The following is a 19,132-nucleotide window of genomic DNA, read 5'->3' as shown; positions in this document are numbered from 1 at the left end:
TGGAGTCCAAACACCGCAAAACTTTTTGTGGATTTTTTGTGGGCCAGAAGCCTCCTGATGGGCCAAAGCAGCACCTGGGGGGTTCCCCGAGGGGGGCACAACCCACCAGAGCGCGCCAGGCCCCCCTGGCGCGCCCAGCTAGGTTGTGCCCACCTCGGTGGCCTCCCGTACCCCTTCTTTGCACTATAAATTCCCAAATATTCTGAAACCCCTCGGGGATAACCTAGATCAGAAGTTCCGCGGCCGCATGGCTCCGTAGCCACCGAAAACCAATCTAGACCCGTTCCAGCACCCTGCCAGAGGGGGGAATCATCTCTGGTGGCCATCTTCATCATCCCAGCGGCCACCACGATGAGGAGGGAGTAGTCGACCCTCGGGGCTGAGGGTTTGTACCAGTAGCTATGTGTTTTATCTCTCTCTCTCTCGTGGTCTATATCATGGGCTTTGTTAATATAGTCGGATCATATGATGTTTCACCCCTCTATACTCTTGTTGTGGTGAATTGAATCTTTACCCTTTGAAGTTTTGTCATGTCCGATTGAATATTCAGATTTGAGAACACATGATATATGTCTTGCGGTATGAATACTTGAGGTGATAATTGGGTATCTTATTGATTCACTTCATATATGTTATGGCATTCAACTCACGGATTCCCGCGGTGATATTGGGGTAATCTATGCATAGGGGTTGATGCACGTTTTTATTATCTTTTCTCCGACGAAAACTTTGGGTTCTCTTTATAATTCTTTGTGTGGATTGAGTATTATGAATATGAATATGCTTTGGTGTTATTCTAATACAAACTCTAGGATAGATCGAACGGAAAAAATAGCCTTGCGTTATTTTAGTATGAACTCTTGAATAGATCGAACAGAAATAATAGCTTTGAGGTAGTTTCGTACCCTACAAACAATTCATATCTTTTGTTCTCCGCTAATAGGAACTCGGGAGTGATTCTTCATTACACTTTGAGGGATAATCATATGATCCAACTATGTTAGCATTGCTGGGAGATTGCACTAGTGAAAGTATGGACCCTAGGCCTTGTTTTTAAGCATTGAAACACCGGTTTTGTGCCCATTTACTATATGCTACCTTGCTGTTTTTATTTATTTAGATTATCAAAATATATTGCTACCATCAATATTACACTTTTATCACCATCTCTTCGCCGAAGTAGTGCACCTATACAATTTTCCATTGTATTGGGTGTGTTGGGGACACAAGAGATTTCTTGTATTAGGTTGCAGGGTCGTTTGAGGGAGACCATCTTCATCCTACACCTCTCAGGGATTGATAAACCTTAGGTCATCCACTTGAGGGAAAATTGCTACTATCCTACAAAACTCTGCGCTTGGAGGCCCAACACGTGTCTACAAGAATAAAGTTGCGTAGTAGACATCGCACACGGTTCGGAGATAACAACTGTGTGTTATGAAACAGAAAAACCCTCGAGGCAGACAGATATTTTTGAGAGGAGGAGCCTCGTGGAGCCCAATGTACGTTGCGGATGTGTGCATGACAGGGGCACCGGCGTGGCACACGGTTAGTTTGAGTGAACTGTGTTTGTTGCATCATCCGACTTTTCTAATGTTCATAAATTTGGCGAAAAATGTCGCGGGAGAGGGTCAGAACACGAATACACTTGCATGTGGACCTAATTTTTGTATCAAAAGGGTGGTTTGATTTTCAAATACCAAATGCAACTTTGATGTGGCACCTCTCTCGCAAAGCACACGGTATTGCTTCCCCCCACCCCCCTCATGTCGGCGCGAAGGGAATCCTAAGCTATGAATGCATGCCCCCTCCCCCAACCGAGGTTCACCTAGAGAAGTGCGAAGTAGCTAGCAGCCCCCCTCCCTCGTGTCGGAACGAAGGTAATCCTAAGATATGAATGCATGCCCCCCAACCGAGGTTCACCCTATCAAAGTGCAAAGCAGCTAGTAGCCCCCTCCCTCGTGTTGGCACGAAGGGAATCCTAAGCTATGAATGCATACCCCCCCAACTGAGGTTCAGCCTAGCAAAGTGCGAAGTAGCTAGCAGGCCCCTCCCTTGTGTCGGCACGAAGGGAATCCTAAGCTATGAATGCATGCCCCCCCCAACCAGGTTCACCTAGCAAAGTGCGAAGTAGCTAGCAGCCCCCTCCCTCATGTCGGCACAAAGGGAATCCTAAGCTATGAATGCATGCCCCCCAACCGAGGCTCACCTTGCAAAGTGCGAAGTAGCTAGCAGCCTGATACGTCTCCAACGTATCTATAATTTTTGATTGTTCCATGCTATTTTATTATCAATCTTGGATGTTTTATAATCATTTTATAGTCATTTTATCTCATTTTTGGTACAAACCTATTGACATAGTGCCAAGTGTCAGTTGCTGTTTTTTCCATGTTTTTACATCGCAGAAAATCAATATCAAACGGAGTCCAAATGCCATGAAACTTTACATAGATTTTTTATGGGCCAGAAGGAAGGCAATGGGCCCTGGTTGCACCCGGGGGGTGCCTCGAGGGGGGCACAACCCACCAGGGCGCGTCTGGGCCTCCTCTTTGCTCTATACAATGGCCCGCCAGGAGGCCCAGACGCGCCCTGGTGGGTTGTGCCCACCTCAGGCGCTCCCCGGACCGCCTCTTTGCTCTATAAATACCCCAAAAATACCAGAACCCTAGGGGAGTCGACGAAATATTTATCCAGCCACCGCAGAGTCCAAAACCACCATATCCAATCTAGACACCATCACGGATGGGGTTCAGCACCTCCATTGGTGCCTCTCTGATGATGCGTGAGTAGTTCTTTGTAGACCTTTGGGTCCGTAGTTAGTAGCTAGATGACTTCATCTCTACCTCTTGATTCTCAATACAATGGTCTCTTGGAGATCCATATGATGTAACTCTTTTGCGGTGTGTTTGTTGGGATCGATGAACTTCGAGTTTATGATCAGATCTATCTTTTTACATCCATGAAAGTATTCGAGTTTCTTTGATCTCTTTTATGCATGATCTCTTATATCCTCGTATTTATTCTCCGATATTGGGTTTTGTTTGGCCAACTTGATCTATTTATCTTGCAATGGGAAGAGGTGCCCTGTAGTGGGTTCGATCTTACGGTGCTTGATCCGAGTGACAGAAAGGGAACTGACACGTATGTATCGTTGCTACTAAGGATAAAAAGACGAGATCTATATCTACCGCCATATAGATAAATGGATCTTGTCTACATCATGTCATCGTTCTTATTGCATTACTCCATTTTTTCATGAACTTAATACAGTAGATGCATGCTAGATAGCGGTCGATGTCTGGAGTAATAGAAGTAGATGCAGGCAGGAGTTGGTGTAGTAATCTTGGATGTGATGCCTATGTAATGATCATTGCCTGGATATCATCATAATTATTTGAAGTTCTATCAATTGCCCAACAGTAATTTGTTACCCACCGTTTGTTATTTTTCTCGAGAGAAGCCACTAGTGAAACCTACGGACCCCGGGTCTTCTTTCTCATATATTTGCCTTGCGATCTACTTTTCCTTTGCATTTTTATTCAGATCTATTAAACCAAAAATCCAAAAATACTTCGCTACACTTTATTTTATTTGCGATCTATTATTTCAATCTATTACAACTTTCTCCCGTCATCACGCAATTTGTGGCGCCGTACCCCGAAAGGGATTGACAACCCCTTTAACATGTCGGGTTGCGAGGTGTTGTTATTTGTGTGCAGGGGCTGTTTACATTGTGTTGCTTGGTTCTCCTACTAGTTTGGTAACCTTGGTTTCATAACTGAGGGAAATAACTAGCGTTGCTATGCTACATCATCCCTCCCTCTCCAAGGAAATACCGACGTAGTTCCAACTGCCATCAAGGAGAATTTCTGGCGCCTCATACGTCTCCGTCGTATCTACTTTTCCAAACACTTTTTCCCTTGTTTTCGACTCTAACTTGCATGATTTGAATGGAACTAACCTGGACTGACGCTGTTTTCAGCAGAATTACCATGGTGTTATTTATGTGTAGAAACAAACGTTCTCAGAATGACCTGAAACTTCACGGAGCAACTTTTCAGAAAATATGAAAAATACCTGCAAAAGATGAAGGCCAGGGGGCCCACCACCTGTCCACGAGGGTGGGGGCGTGCCTGCCCCCCTAGGGCGCGCCCCTACCTCGTGGCCCCCCTGTTGCCTCTCCGACTCCAACTCCAACTCCATATATTGTGTTTCGGGGAGAAAAAATCGGAGAGAACAAATCATCGCATTTTATGATACGGAGCCGGCGCCAAGCCCTAAAACCTCTCGGGAGGGCTGATCTGGAGTCCGTTCGGGGCTCCGGAGAGGGGAATTCGTCGCCATTGTCATCATCAACCATCCTCCATCACCAATTTCATGATGCTCACCGCCGTGCGTGAGTAATTCCATCGTAGGCTTGCTGGACGGTGATGGGTTGGATGGGATCTATCATGTAATCGAGTTAGTTTTGTTAGGGTTTGATCCCTAGTATCCACTATGTTCTGAGACTGATGTTGTTATGACTTTGCTATGCTTAATGCTTGTCACTAGGGCCCGAGTGCCATGATTTCAGATCTGAACCTATTATGTTTTCATCAATATATGAGAGTTCTTGATCCTATCTTGCAAGTCTATAGTCACCTATTATGTGTTATGATCCATTAACCCCGAAGTGACAATAATCGGGATACTTACCGGTGATGGCCGTAGTTCGAGGAGTTCATGTATTCACTATGTGTTAATGCTTTGTTCCGGTTCTCTATTAAAAGGAGGCCTTAATATCCCTTAGTTTTCCTAAGGACCCCGCTGCCACGGGAGGGTAGGACAAAAGATGTCATGTAAGTTCTTTTCCATAAGCATGTATGACTATATTCAGAATACATGCCTACATTATATCAATGAACTGGAGCTAGTTCTGTGTCACCCTAGGTTATGACTGTTACATGATGAACCACATCCGGCATAATTCTCCATCACTCATCCATTGCCTACGAGCTTTCCATATATTGTTCTTCGCTTATTTACTTTCCTGTTGCTATTGCTATCATCACTACAAAATACCAAAAACATTACTTTTACTACTGTTACCTTTTTGCTACCATTACCAGTACTATCATATTACCTTGCTACTAAACACTTTGCTGCAGATATTAAGTTTCCAGGTGTGGTTGAATTGACAACTCAGCTGCTAATACTTGAGAATATTCTTTGGCTCCCCTTGTGTCGAATCAATAAATTTGGGTTGAATACTCTACCCTCGAAAACGGTTGCGATCCCCTATACTTGTGGGTTATCAAGACTATTTTCCGGCGCCGTTGCCGGGGAGCATAGCTCTATTTTTGAGTACCTTGGGATATATATCTGCTTATCATTATGAAGAACTTGAGAGATCCAAAAACCAAGCTCTCTCCCTCAACTACGAGGGGAGGTAAGTGAAAGTGCGTTATATCGACTAGAGGGGGGGTGAATAGGCGATTTTTATTGAAGTCTTCAAAACGTGGAAGTTATGAAGACAAACGATAGAAATAAACCTATTACCATGCAGCGGAAGGTAGACTACACTAGGCAAGCCATAGTCAAGTGTTCAATGAAGTGAAAGCACAATGACTTAATAGCAGCAATGTAGTAAGGATCAGGTAGGAAGATATTATGAAGCCATACAGAGCATGCAGCCACTCAGTGAAGACAAAAGATAGTGCAAACATACAATGACTTCACAAGGAGCAACAATAAGTAAAGGGAAGGGAAGATGAAACCAGTGACTCGTTGAAGACAATGATTTGTTGGACCAGTTCCAGTTGCTGTGACAACTGTACGTCTGGTTGGGGCGGCTAGGTATTTAAACCTTAGGACACACAGTCCCGGACACCCAGTCCTGAACACGCAGCTCAGGACACCCAGTCCTCATCGTATTCCCCTTGAGCTAAGGTCACACAGACCTCGCCCAATCACTCTGGTAAGTCTTCAAGGTAGACTCCCAAACCTTTACAGACTTTGTTCACCGGCAATCCACAATGTCTCTTGGATGCTCAGAACGCGACGCCTAACCGGCTGGAGGATGCACAGTCCTCAAGTGTAATAAGTCTTCAGATCACACAGACAAGAAGACATAAGTGATGCCCAATTCTCTCTGGCTCCGGGTGGTTAGGGCTTTATCCTCGCAAGGAATTCTCTCTCAAAGGCTTCGAGGTGGGTTGCTCTCAAACGACAAAAGCCGTACTCTCAATCTGAGCAGCCAACCATTTATGGTTGTGGGGGGTGGGCTATTTATAGCCACTTGGCAACCCGACCTGATTTGTCCGAAATGACCCTGGGTCACTAAGGAACTGACACATGTTCCAACGGTCAGATTTCAAACTCACACGACAACTTTACTTGGGCTACAAGCAAAGCTGACTTGTCCGACTCTGGACAAGATTCTCTCTCATAGTCTTCACTCGAAGACATAGGTTTTTGGTTAGGCATCACTTCATTCAGTCTGACTGGTTCTCTTGGACCCCACTTAACAGTACGGTGGTTCCTATGACTCAACACAAAAGAAAAAGAACTACGAAAGATCTTAGTCTTTGAGCTCCATAGGCTTCATGTGGTGTCTTCTCTTGTCATAGTCTTCAAATGTGAATATATTCATATACCACCTTTGACTTCAATGTCTTCATACATTTTTAGGGGTCATCTCTGGTAGGAAAACCGAATCAATGAGGGACTTCTACCTGTGTTATCCTGCAATTCTCACAAACACATTAGTCCCTCAACTACGTTTGTCGTCAATACTCCAAAACCAACTAGGGGTGGCACTAGATGCACTTACAATCTCCCCCTTTTTGGTGATTGATGACAAACTAGTTGAAGTTTTCAACGGGGAATATAATCTGTGAAATTGTAAAGGATAAGGAATTGTCTTCATAAGTTGCAAGGGCTCCCCCTGAAGATGTGCATATAGGTAATTTGCTTTTGGAATGCAAATGCACATGGCAGGTTGTACTTGTGGAGATCCACTTCAACTTATGATGACAATCCACTATGCATGTGAAAGTATATGAAGATAATGACATGCACAATGGAAAATGGACCACTACAGGAATCCAGTACTTTGCCGTCTGCCATGGCGGACGGCAAAGGCAGGGACGGCTGACGGCAAAGCACTTTGCCATCCGTCGCGGATGGCAAACAGTGACGGCAAAGATAGGGTCGGCAAACAGGACCTTTGCCGTCGGCTTTTTATGGCGGACGGCAAAGAGCCCTTTGCCTACAGCGGCTGACGGCAAAGAGGGGGACGGCAAAATGTTGCACGTCCGCCAGCGTCACTCTGTTAGGGGGCTAACGGCGGCCTTTGCCGTCCGCCAGCGGATGGCAAATTTGAGCGCCTCTTTGCCGTCCGCCAGACGACGTCAGCTATACGTCAGCGCCCGCTCTTTTTTGCGGTCCGCCCGTCGGACGGCAAAGGCAAAGTCTTTGCCATCAGCTTGGCTTTGCCGTCCGCCACGGTAGGCAAATTGGCCAAATGGTCCATCCCCAGGAAGCACAGGTGGGCGCCACGTGCCCCCTTTGCCGTCTGCCACTGACGGCAAAGGGGTCTTTGCCGTCTGCCACGGACGGCAAAGAGCCTGCACTGCCTCTTTTTTGTTCTGTTTTTCTTATATCCAACAATTATCACAACAAATATTTCAAAGCACATATATATCCATCACATAAATATCCAGCACATATATATCCAACATAATAAATATCCAACACATATATATCCATCCATACATACATAGTAGGTTGCACATAGTTCCATCGATCCATACATATTTCAATATGCAAAGTTTCATCATAGCGAGCGAGCAGAATACAAGAAGTGCATCAAAGGAAAAAACAGGAAAAAGCAAGCAATCCATCATAGGAAGCTGGCTTCCGCGAAGTGAATGAAAACTGCAAAATGACAAATAAGAAAGTTAGAAAAAGAAGACTAGAAGAAGAATTAGACTAGAAGAAAAAGAATAGAAGAAGAAGACAAGAAGAAGAAGTATATGCCATATATTAGCTAACTTAGGTGAAATGCCACGTTTATGAGCTAACCTAGGTGAAATTGGTAGTTTATGAGCTAACCTAGGTGAAATAGGTTGTTTATGAGCTAACCTAGGTGAAATGGGTCATTTATGAGCTAACCTAGGTCAAATGGGTCGTTTATGAGCTAACCTAGGTGAAATTGATCATTTTGGAGCTAACTTAGTTGAAATGGGTCTTTTATGTGCTAACTAAGGTGAAATGCCACATTTTTGAGCTAACTAAGGTAAAATGGATCTTTTTTTAGCTAATTTAGGTGAAATGGGTCGTTTATGAGCTAACCTAGGTGAAATTGATCATTTTGGAGCTAACTTAGTTGAAATGGGTCTTTTATGAGCTAACTAAGGTGAAATGCCACGTTTTTGAGCTAACTAAGGTAAAATGGATCGTTTTTGAGCTAATTTAGGTGAAATGGGTCATTTTGGAGCTAACCTAGGTGAAATGGGTCATTTTGGAGCTAACCTTGGTGAAATGGGTCATTTTAAAGCTAACGTAGGTAAAATGGATCATTTTGGAGGTAATCTACATTAAATGGGTCATTTTAGAGCTAAATTGGATAAATTGGATCACTTGTAAGCTAACTAAGGTAAAATAAGTCATTTTAGAGCTAACTTAGGTAGAATGGATGGTTTATGAGGTCAGTAAGCTTATTAAGTCATTTTGGAGGAAAAGAAGCTAGCTCTAGGTCATTATGGTAAGCATATTGAAGGAAATAAAGCTAAGTCTAGGTCTTTATGCATTTGTTAAGCAAAACACTAGAGAAACTTACCGTGATCACGGAGATGTAGGAGCAGGCTGGCTCGTGCCGGTAGCTGGAGAAGGAGCGGGCTGGCTCGCACCGGTAGCTGGAGAAGGATCGTGCGATGCGTTTCTGGAGTTAAGCTGCACCAAAGATCCTTTCCAATGTCTCGTTGGCATTATGACACTCAAATGTTAAGACTAGAAAGTAATGTCCATTCAAATTAAACTCACCGTGCTCCCAGGAGCAATCACAGGCATCGGCGGAGCAGTCTAACCGGACTTCTCGCACACAGACTACACATTTGGTTTTCACAACAGAGTCATACTAGTTAGTAATGAGGCTCAAATGTTAAGACTAGCAAGTAATCTGCAGAAGAAACTTACCACAAGGAGCTCGTACATGGCCCTTGCCTGCAACATCTTTGTCATCCTCTCCTCCTCCAACATCTTTGTCGTCCTCTCCTCCTCCAACATCTTTGTCGTCCTCTCCTCATTCCATGCCCTCTCCTCCTCCAACATCTTTGTCGTCCTCTCCTCCAACTCCCGCTGCCTCTCCGCCGCCTCCGCCAGAAGTTTCTCCGTTCTATCTCTCTCACTCTGTATAGCAACCTGCAACACCACTCACATGACCATTTGTAATCATTGATGGAAGCGCACACAATGTAATGGAGAAAGATAGCTGAGTACGTATAACTAACCTTGAAGGCGAGTTCGACTGGCCGTTGACGAGGCCTTATCTCAGGAGCGGAGCTCGACTGGCGCGCCTTGATCTCCGGGAGAGTGCTAGGACAACGGATAAGTCCATCTCCCATGGCTATGGAGCCATGCGACCTCCCGCCACCAGATATCATCAGCAGCTCTGTATCAATGGGACCCTGGCTCGGGTTAAAGTCCTCCCCTTTCCTCGCATTCCCCTGATCTCTATATTACACGAGCTTGTCGTGGGCGAAGATGTTGGTGAAGTTCTTTGGATCATCGAGGTCAGACGCAGAGAATGCCTTGACTTTCTTGTAAGGGCCAGTGTGGGCCATGGCATACAGGTCGTACACCTCTGGCACCTTATCCGCCTTATTGTAGCGTGCCTGAAAGAGAGAAACAAAGTAAATTAGTAATTAAAGGGCTAAAGCTAGCATGATGAATGAATTGCATGAATCATGAAGCAAACCACATACCCAGTTCCGCCCGTACTGAAATAAGTTGGAGCTGCCTTGGTGGTGTGGCACACCTTCCATTTGGGAACATTTGTCCTTGGCCTCTTTGTGGGTGGCCAGCCAGTCTTTTGAGCACCACTCATTGACCAACACCTCCCAACAATCCATCCGATCCGCACACCATCTCGGAGGGGCCTAAGTTAGCAAATAGAAACTTGAGCGCTACGGCTATGAATTACTAAATGAAGGAAGTAAGTACAAGACCTTAAGAATTACCTTCATGTACTTCTCCTTACTCAAGAACTTATCGTGGCACTCCTGCTTGGGCTTCTTGATACCACGCCCAGCGTAGTAGTCTCGAACAGCCTGCACCCGAACCTCATGCCGTAAGTTCTGAAGTAGGCGCTTGCATTCCTTGTGGATAACATGATCCGCCTCCTCCTTGCATCCCTCCTCACACCTGTAGAATGTCTGCAATCAAATGAGACAATATTGATTAGTACAATTAATAACTAGCTAGTTGAAGATTTTTAATTGTGTAAAGGAGCAATTACCCAGAACTTTCTGATCACGACGTCTGCCCTCGTCTTGCACAAGACACCATCGATAATCTCACCCGGCGGGGCCGGGGCAGCCAAGTAGTGCTCCCAAGTCAATCCAACCTCTGGAAGCCGACCCTCACCAGGCAACGTGACAAACCCTGGGAAGTTTTGCCAAATCAGAACTCCAAGGACGGAGTTGGGCCGGCGGACACTTTCATGGTGGTCCCAACCCCTACAGCATGACAAGGCCAACACATCAGTTATTTGAAGAAACGTGAATGCAGAAGGTACAAAAAGATTAAATGCACTTACCTCTCCCCATCAGGGAAAATCAACCACCTCTGCTCGCGGGTCGCCGGCACGGATGGGAGCCGTGTAGCACCACGCTGGTAGACGTTGCCCCCCTCCTCCCCCTCCTCATCAGTCGGCTCCCCGCCATCATCAGCATGGCCACTCGGCTCCCCGCCATCATCAGCGTGGCCACTCGGCTCCTCAGGCCAGGTACCCCATCCAGACATGTGCTCCTCCGGGGTCTCGTGGGTCGTAGGCCCATCGACCCGAGGCTCGTGGGCCGAAGACCCGTGGACCGGAGGCTCATGGACCGGAGTCCGTGCAGCCTCCTCCTCAGATGAGTCCACCCTAGCAGTCACGTGCTCGGGTGAAACAGCTGGGGGCGGCGGCGAGGAAGGCGCCGTAAGAGTCACCCTACCTCCTCTCCCGCGACCACGTGCTCCACCTCCTCTCTTCTTTTTACCTCGTCCCTTGCTGGGCACCGCGGTCGACGAAGAAGGGCCCGGCGGTGTCGCCGTACTGTCCAGCAACGCTCGGCGGAGAGGTGCGTGTGGAATGGAAGACCTCGCACCACGCGCCGATGAAGAAGGGGCCTCGGCGCGCTCCCGACCAGCCCCCACCATCTTTCAACACCTGCCATGACAAAGAATAAATGAAATTAGTACAACATTAAAAAAAGTACCGACATGAATAATAATATGTATATCACTTAAGTGTATCATCATCAAGTACAACATAAAAAAATTGAATACCTGACACTACTAATAATCTCGATCAGTATCAACAATAAATGCATAATCATCATCATCACTATAATCAATGATGGGCTCATAGGGTTCATTGGCATCAACATGTGCAAGGCCACCTTGACGTAATCGGTCAAGCATTGACAGGTCATCCGCAGCAGTAACCTCTTCTTGTTCCGGCTCTTCTTGTTCCTCCTCTGGGGTGATGTCGGATTCATTGTCGCTATCTACTTCAATGTTTTGGGGTGAAGTATAGCGGTTCTTGAAACGCTTTTTGGAAAGACGTGTCTCTTGGAATAATTCTCCTTCATATGTGTCTGGGTTAATGTGAGGTTCATAATCCTCTTCCTTTGGGGGAGAAAGTCTAGCACGTGGCGGCACTTCATAAACGACATCCCAACCTTTCAGATTTGGATTAGTTTGGCAGGCCCTCGGTAGATAGAATACTTGGGTCACCTGTTGAGCCGTAATATAGACATCAGGAACATCTAAATGGGTGCTTTGGTTGATTGCAACTAGCCCTATATGTTCATGAGTCCTTCTAGTCTCCTTCGGCTGAAACCAATAACATTTGAAGACTATGACATTCGGTGGGTTTTCACCATAGAACAGAAGTTCATAAATTGCTTCAACTCTCCCATAATACTCGGTACCTCCTTCACTGATAGAAGATACACAACAATTTGTAAACTTTCGGTCGGCCACAGATAGCTCTTTGCCATAGGTACGAAAGCGATACCCATTGATGTCGTACTTGTCAAATGAACGGACCTTATAGTCAAAACCATTAGCGACTTGTCTCAATTCGGCGTCCATAGACTCTGAATTAGCCTACAAGTTTAATATGAAAGGATTGTTGCATTATGCACAAATTAGCGAATGAAATGAAATTGTCTAATAGAAATTACCGTTTGTTTGAACCAAGAGATGAAACCGGGATAGCCGCCTCCTTGCTTTGCGAGAAGCTCATACTCTTCGACAGAATCCTTTTGGATCTCCGCTCCATACGAGAATATGGCGACGTATCGACTGTATGACATATCCAGGAATAAGAGCAGTTCAAAGGAAATAGAAGTTGCGAAACAATGTACCGAGAACTTACTCGATGTACGGCCGCACTTCTATCAGGTTGTTGAAGATATACAACGAAATGATCCGCCATTCTTCGTTATCCATAGATACTGGATGTGAAACACTAGCTGGTGCGAGATTCCCTTTGAATGGGCTGAGGTTGGATCCACCCTTTTTAGGCTCGTCAGCATTGTACCGAGGCTTCGGATTATGCAAATGACGATTTTTGGCTTCGTAGTGCGCTATTACGAAGTTTGCCGCCTCCTCTGTGATGAATGCCTCAGCCATCGATGCTTCAATTCTACGTTTATTTTTACATTTTTCTCGAAGCGTCTTCTGCATCCTCTCAGTTGGGTAGCACCAACGATTTTGCACGGGCCCCCCAATCTTGCCTCGGTCGAGAGATGCAAAATCAAATGCTGCATTGGATTAAAGAAGCCCGGTGGAAAGATCTTCTCTAACTTGTAGATCAACTCCGGCGCCAACTCTTCCATTTCTTCTAGCACGCCAGGCGATAGTTCTTTCGCACAAAGAACACGGAAGAAATAGCTGAGTTCTGCCAGTACTAGCCATTCATCCTCAGGGATGAAGCCACGCAACATCACCGGCATTACCTGCTCAATCCATATGTGCCAATCATGACTATTGAGACCAAATATCTTCAGTTTATCAAGATTCGCTCCCCTCTTTAGATTCGCCGCATACCCATCGGGGAACATCAACTGCTGTTGCACCCACAAGAGAATTTCCCTCATAGCTGGCCTTCCAAGACTGAACCATGCCTTTGGCTTCGTCTAGTTTTGCTTTCCTTTTGGTTCTTTCATGTTTTCTAACGGCCTATCACATAGCGCCTCCAGATCGACTCTAGCCTTAGTATTATCCTTTGACTTCCCATCTATGTCGAACAATGTACCAAAAAGTGCCTCGGCGATATTCTTCTCAGTGTGCATCACGTCGATGTTGTGTGGGCAAAGGAGGTCTTTGAAGTAAGGCAGATCCCATAAGCATGTTTTGTGAGTCCACGCGTGCTTAGTATTATACCCCTTGAAGTACCCTAGACGTTGTGGATCTGGCTCGAGAGCGTTTAACTGATACAGGGTCTGTTGGCCTGTCAATGCAGGTGGTGTAGAGTTTTTGACAAATCTACCCCTGATGAAGTTCTTCTTGTCTTTCCTGAACTTATGGCGAGGATCCAGGAACTGTCTATGCATGTCGAAGCAAGAAAACTTGCGACCGGCCTGAAGCCAATGAAACTCAAGAGCTCCCTTGCATGTGGGGCACGGGAACCTTCCATGCACACACCAGCCAACGAATAGCGCATACGCCGGCAAGTCATGCTTCGAGTACATGTACCAGACACGCATTATGAAGTTCCGTTTGCTAAAGGCGTCGTATGTCTTGAACCCATTATACCAGGCTTCTTGCAATTCGTCCTTAAGCGGGTGCATGCACACATTCATATTTTTCCCCGGATAGTTGGGTCCTAGAATTATCAACGTCAGGAAAATGTTCTTTCTTTGCATAATCTGTCCGGTGGGGAGATTGAGTGGAAAGACAAATACGGCCCAACAACTGTATTGGGCTGCCGTCATACCAAACACACTGAACCCATCCGTGCTGATGCCGACTCGAGGATGCCTCGGATCTGCTGCTTTGTCAGCATGTAATTCATCAAACTTTTTCCACGCAACACCATCCGATGTGTGTACCATCATCAGATTCCCATCTACATCTAGTTCGGTTCTTTTGCTTGTTTTGTGCCATGTCATCTGTCTGGCTGTCTCTTCGACCATGAAAAGACGTTGAAGTCTTGGTACGATTGGCATATACCGAAGAACACTAACGGGGATTTTGGTCTATGTCTTCTCACCCATACCGTTGTCGACCACAATATACCTGGAAGACTTGCAAATGGGACAATAGTTCAAGTCCGCATAGTAAAGCCTAAATAAGGCACATCCTTTCTCACAGGCATGTATCTTCTCATGGGGCATCTTCAGTGCACGGAGGATTTTGTCCGACTGGTACAGGTTTGCAGGCATTACATGGCCTTTGGGTAGAAAGCGTCCAAATACTGTCATAATTGCGTCATAGCATTCTCTGCACAAGTTGAACTGAGCCTTCAGAGCCATTACTTGTGAGATGGCATCCAACTGACAAAGCTCAGTGTGCTCGTGGAGCGGACGTTTTGAAGACTCCAACATTTCATTGAAGGCCTTTGCAGATTCCTCCATCTCCTCGTCCGAATCCCGAGCAACATCATAGTCTTGCACCATGTTTTCCATCCCGGTACCATGCTCGTCGGTGCGACAACGATCCACCTCAGCTCGGACACGTTGGGCAGACTCACCATGAAATGTCCACACCATATAATCGGGCGTAAAACCACTCTTCTGCAGGTGTTTGCCCATTTCAGCCTCTGTCTTCTTTTCCCAATTGCCGCACCGGAAACAGGGGCACCAGGTTTTCTTTTGGCCATTTGCAAATGCGGCTTGCACAAACCCCTTGGTTTTTGTGAACCATTCAGTGCTCCATTTGTTCTGACCAGTGTGACTGGTATACATCCACGCACGGTCACTCATCTTGACTTTTAGAGCTACTGGACACACAACAATTATATATGTAACTCACCATGTATATATTCATCAGTTGATCTACTTTGTCAATTTTATTACGTCCATGCAACCTACACTCTAATAGGTAATGATAGGTCCTAATCCCACCCGTGTATGTGTAGATTGGGTTCATTTTCCCATGCTATGCCCCGGATCCGACGCAAAATTTCGGCAGCACCTCCCCGCTGTTCTCCTGATACACGTCTCTGCAATAAACAGAGAGGATGTGTACCTGGAGAACAACAGGGGAAAATGAACCCAATCTACACATACTCGGGCTGTCCATGGATAGCGTTGGACAATTCGAAAGAATCAAGATTATAAATATGAAAATGCATGCATATTTATAACTATGACGCTTTCGAACGGGAGACACATATTGGTTACGCATACTGATGATTCAAGACACATATATAGCTAGCTATCAAGTTTCATCGGAATAGATCAAATAATTAATGGGGAGGAGGACTTGTCATTTGTGCTCACCCATGAACGAAGGGGCAGAGCTCGTCAAACACACGGCGAGGTCGTCGAACACCAAACCTCGCAGCGATGAAACAACTGCACATTTAAAACTACACGATCAACACAATTATATATGATGTTTTTCATAACAAAATCAAAAAATATATGACCTAACTAATAATTCACAAATATATGACCCCGTCGGCCTCTGGAAGGCCAAAGAACACCTTTTCGGGAGGTGTCGGGGGTCGGGGTGTCCTGTCGGTGTCGGGGTGCCGTGTCGGGGTCGGGGTGCTGTTTTGGGGTCGGGGGGTCGGGGTGCTGTTTCGGGGTCGGGGGTCGGGGTGTCGTGTCGATGTCGGGGTAGTGTCGTGCCGGTGTCGGGGTGTTGTTTCGGGGTCGGGGTGTGGTGTCGAGGTCAGGGTGTCGGGTCAGGCTTGGGGTCGGGGTGTCGGGGTCGGGGTCGGGGTGTCGGGGTCGGGGTGTTGGGTCAGGCTCGGGGTCGGGGTGTCGGGGTCGGGGTCGGGGTGTCGGGGTTGGGATCTCGGGGTGTCGGGGTCGGGGTCTCGGGGTCGGGGTGTCGTGTCGGGGTGCCGGGTCGGGGTCTGGGTACCGTGTCGGGTCGGGGTGTCGTGTCGATGTCGGGGTAGTGCCGTGTCGGTGTCGGGGTGTTGTTTCGGGGTCGGGGTGTGGTGTCGAGGTCAGGGTGTCGGGTCAGGCTCGGGGTCGGGGTGTCGGGTCAGGCTCGGAGTCGGGGTGTCGGGTCAGGCTCGGGGGGTCGGGGTGTCGGGGTCGGGGTGTCGGGTCAGGCTCGGGGTCGGGGTGTCGGGGTCGAGGTCGGGGTGTCGGGGTCGGGGTCTCGGGGTCTCGGGGTCGGGGTCGGGGTGTCGGGGTCGGGGTCTCGGGGTCGGGGTGTCGGGGTTGGGGTCTCGGGGTCGGGGAGTCGTGTCGGGGTGCCGGGTCGGGGTCTAGGTACCGTGTCGGGTCGGGTTTTTTTCCTTTTCTTCTTCTTCCTCTTCTTCCTTTTCCTCCTTTTTTTCCTTCTTCTTCTTCTTCTTCTTCTTCTTCTTCTTCCTCCTTTCCTTTTTCCTCTTCTTCTTCTCCTCCTCTCCTCTTTTTTCTTCTTCTTCTTCCTCTTCTTCTTTTTTCTTCTCCTCCTCCTCTTCTTCTTCTTCTCCTCTCCTCTTTTTCTCTTCTTCTTCTTCTTTCCTAAAACTAAACTAAACCTAAACCTAAAACTAAAAAAACAGAAAAAGGAAAAAACTAAATCTAAACCTAAAACTAAACTAAAACTAAACCTATAAACCTAAAACTAATCCTAAAACTAAAACTAAAACTAAATCTAAACTAAACATAAACCTAAAACAAAAAAAACAGAAAAAAGGAAAAAAAAGGAGGCAGGAGAGCTCACCTGGGTGGAGGAGGGGGTGGGGCGGCCTGGGGCGGCCTGGGGCGGCGGCAGTGGCGACGGGGCCGGGGCGTGGCGGCGCCCAGACGGCAGGGCGGCGGGGGGACGGGGCGGGGGGGCGCCGGGGCGGCGGCGGGGTGGTGGGGCGACGGGGCGGCGGCGAGGGGAGAGAAAGAGAGAGAGAGGGGCGGGTGGGGCGGCCGTTAACATTAGTGGGGCCCTCCCTCTTTGCCGTCCGCCCCCCTTTGTCGTCCGCCTTTTTGCTCTTTGCCGTCCGCTAGCGGACGGCAAAGAGGGGGGCCATTAGGTTTTTTTGCAGCTCGTCAGTGGGGCCCCCTCCCTCTTTGCCGTCCGCTAGCCGATGGCAAAGAATCTTTGCCGTCTGCTAGCTGACGGCAAAGAACTGGCTGATGGCAAATTATGTCTTTGCCATCAGCCAGTTCTTTGTCGTCTGCTTTTTGGTAGCTGATGGCAAAGAGCTTCTTTGCCGTCTGCTAGCTGACGGCAAAGAGCTGGCAGATGGCAAAGTAGCTGATTCCAGTAGTGGACGTCTGCAGAATGATCTATGTGCGGAATTTATCGTCGCACATGCGGAATTTATCATCGCAAAACAAAGTGGCAGATAAGTAGCAGACGACCATCGAGTTTAAGTGTCACAACTCAAAGAACCAAATGTAGCAAAACGAGAGTTGTAAGCACGAAGCAAAATATAAAGCACCCGCCCATATGGACCCGCTTGAAGACTATCAACCTCATATGCTTCTCCCCCTTTTGTCAGTAAGGACCAAAAAGGTTTGAAGACATAGAGCATCTACTCGTTCCCAAGCGGAGTAGGTGAAGTAGCAGGGTCGTTGGTGGTGTTTGGCGGTGCTGAAGAGCTTGGAGCAGAGTTGACGCGTGCTGAAGGAGGTGGTGGTGAAGTAGCATCATCTTCATCCTCGATAACTCTGGCAGTCACTATTGCAGCAGATGAAGAGAACTCAGAGTCTTCAAGGGGTGGAGTTCCTAGCAGCACAGCTCTTCGAGGAGGTGTGGAGTCAAACTTGAATCGCTCAGTGAAGCCATCCTCTTGGAGATCATCTTCAGAACACATCATTGTTAGCCCTTTCCATGTATAGCGACAACTTTCATGGGCAACGAAAGCATTCTTGGTGGCAAGATTGCGAATGCGATTAACTTCCACCAAGAGGCTTTTCATCTGACGCTTCAGCCAGTCATGATGCCTATCCTGTTTATGATGAAGAGCCACAAGAAGCTCTCGGTCGTTGAGAACACGAGTGCGCTTCTTAGGTCTTGGAGCAGTTGTACTATCAGTGGCTTCAGTAGACGCAGGGTGTGGTGCACGTGTAGTGCCAGCCAAAGGATACACCCGAGTGACTGCTTCAACTCCTTCAATGTTCTGTGAGAAACTCTGATGCTCTGCATTCTGAAGACTTAGAGGTTCCTTTGCAGGCTCAGGATAGATGGCTTCAGTAGAGATATCCACATCAGGCAGAAAAATCCTATGATTGCGAGCAGATGGCTGATATGAGATATCGGAGTGAAGTTTAATTAGCCGCATTACCCATGGGGCGTAGAACTTCAAGCCAAACAGATCAGAGCCCGATGCAGCAAGTTGGCGGATGAATAAGTCCTGTGCATTGAAGCATTTTCCATCAAGAATATAGAAGACCAAAGTCTTCATTGCACCCTCAAGCTTGGCATTTGGAGAGTGCCCTTTGATGGGCCAGAGAGTTCTCCTGATGATGTGATAGATGGTTTGTGGCAGATACTCAAGGTCTTCAACGAAGAACTCTGTTGGATAAGCAGCATCTTGGGGCAATGGCTTCATCATGCTGAGCATCTGACTCATATCAGGTTTCGGCCTCTTAAAGATGCTCTCAATAGCTTCACTATGCAGCTGACAGCCATGCTCGTAGAGATCGCCAGGAGTGGGCAAACCAGTGAGCTCAATGATGTCAAATGCATTGGCTTCGTGATGAACATTTTCGGTCATCCACTCCACGACCCAAGTCTTCGGATCTCTGCTGTACCCGCGGATGTGAAGTGT

Source organism: Triticum urartu, chromosome 7A (assembly GCF_056163025.1).
Source record: "Triticum urartu cultivar PI428250 chromosome 7A, HENAU_Tu73, whole genome shotgun sequence".
NCBI classification, from domain to species: domain Eukaryota; kingdom Viridiplantae; phylum Streptophyta; class Magnoliopsida; order Poales; family Poaceae; genus Triticum; species Triticum urartu.
This window is presented reverse-complemented; position numbering follows the sequence as displayed.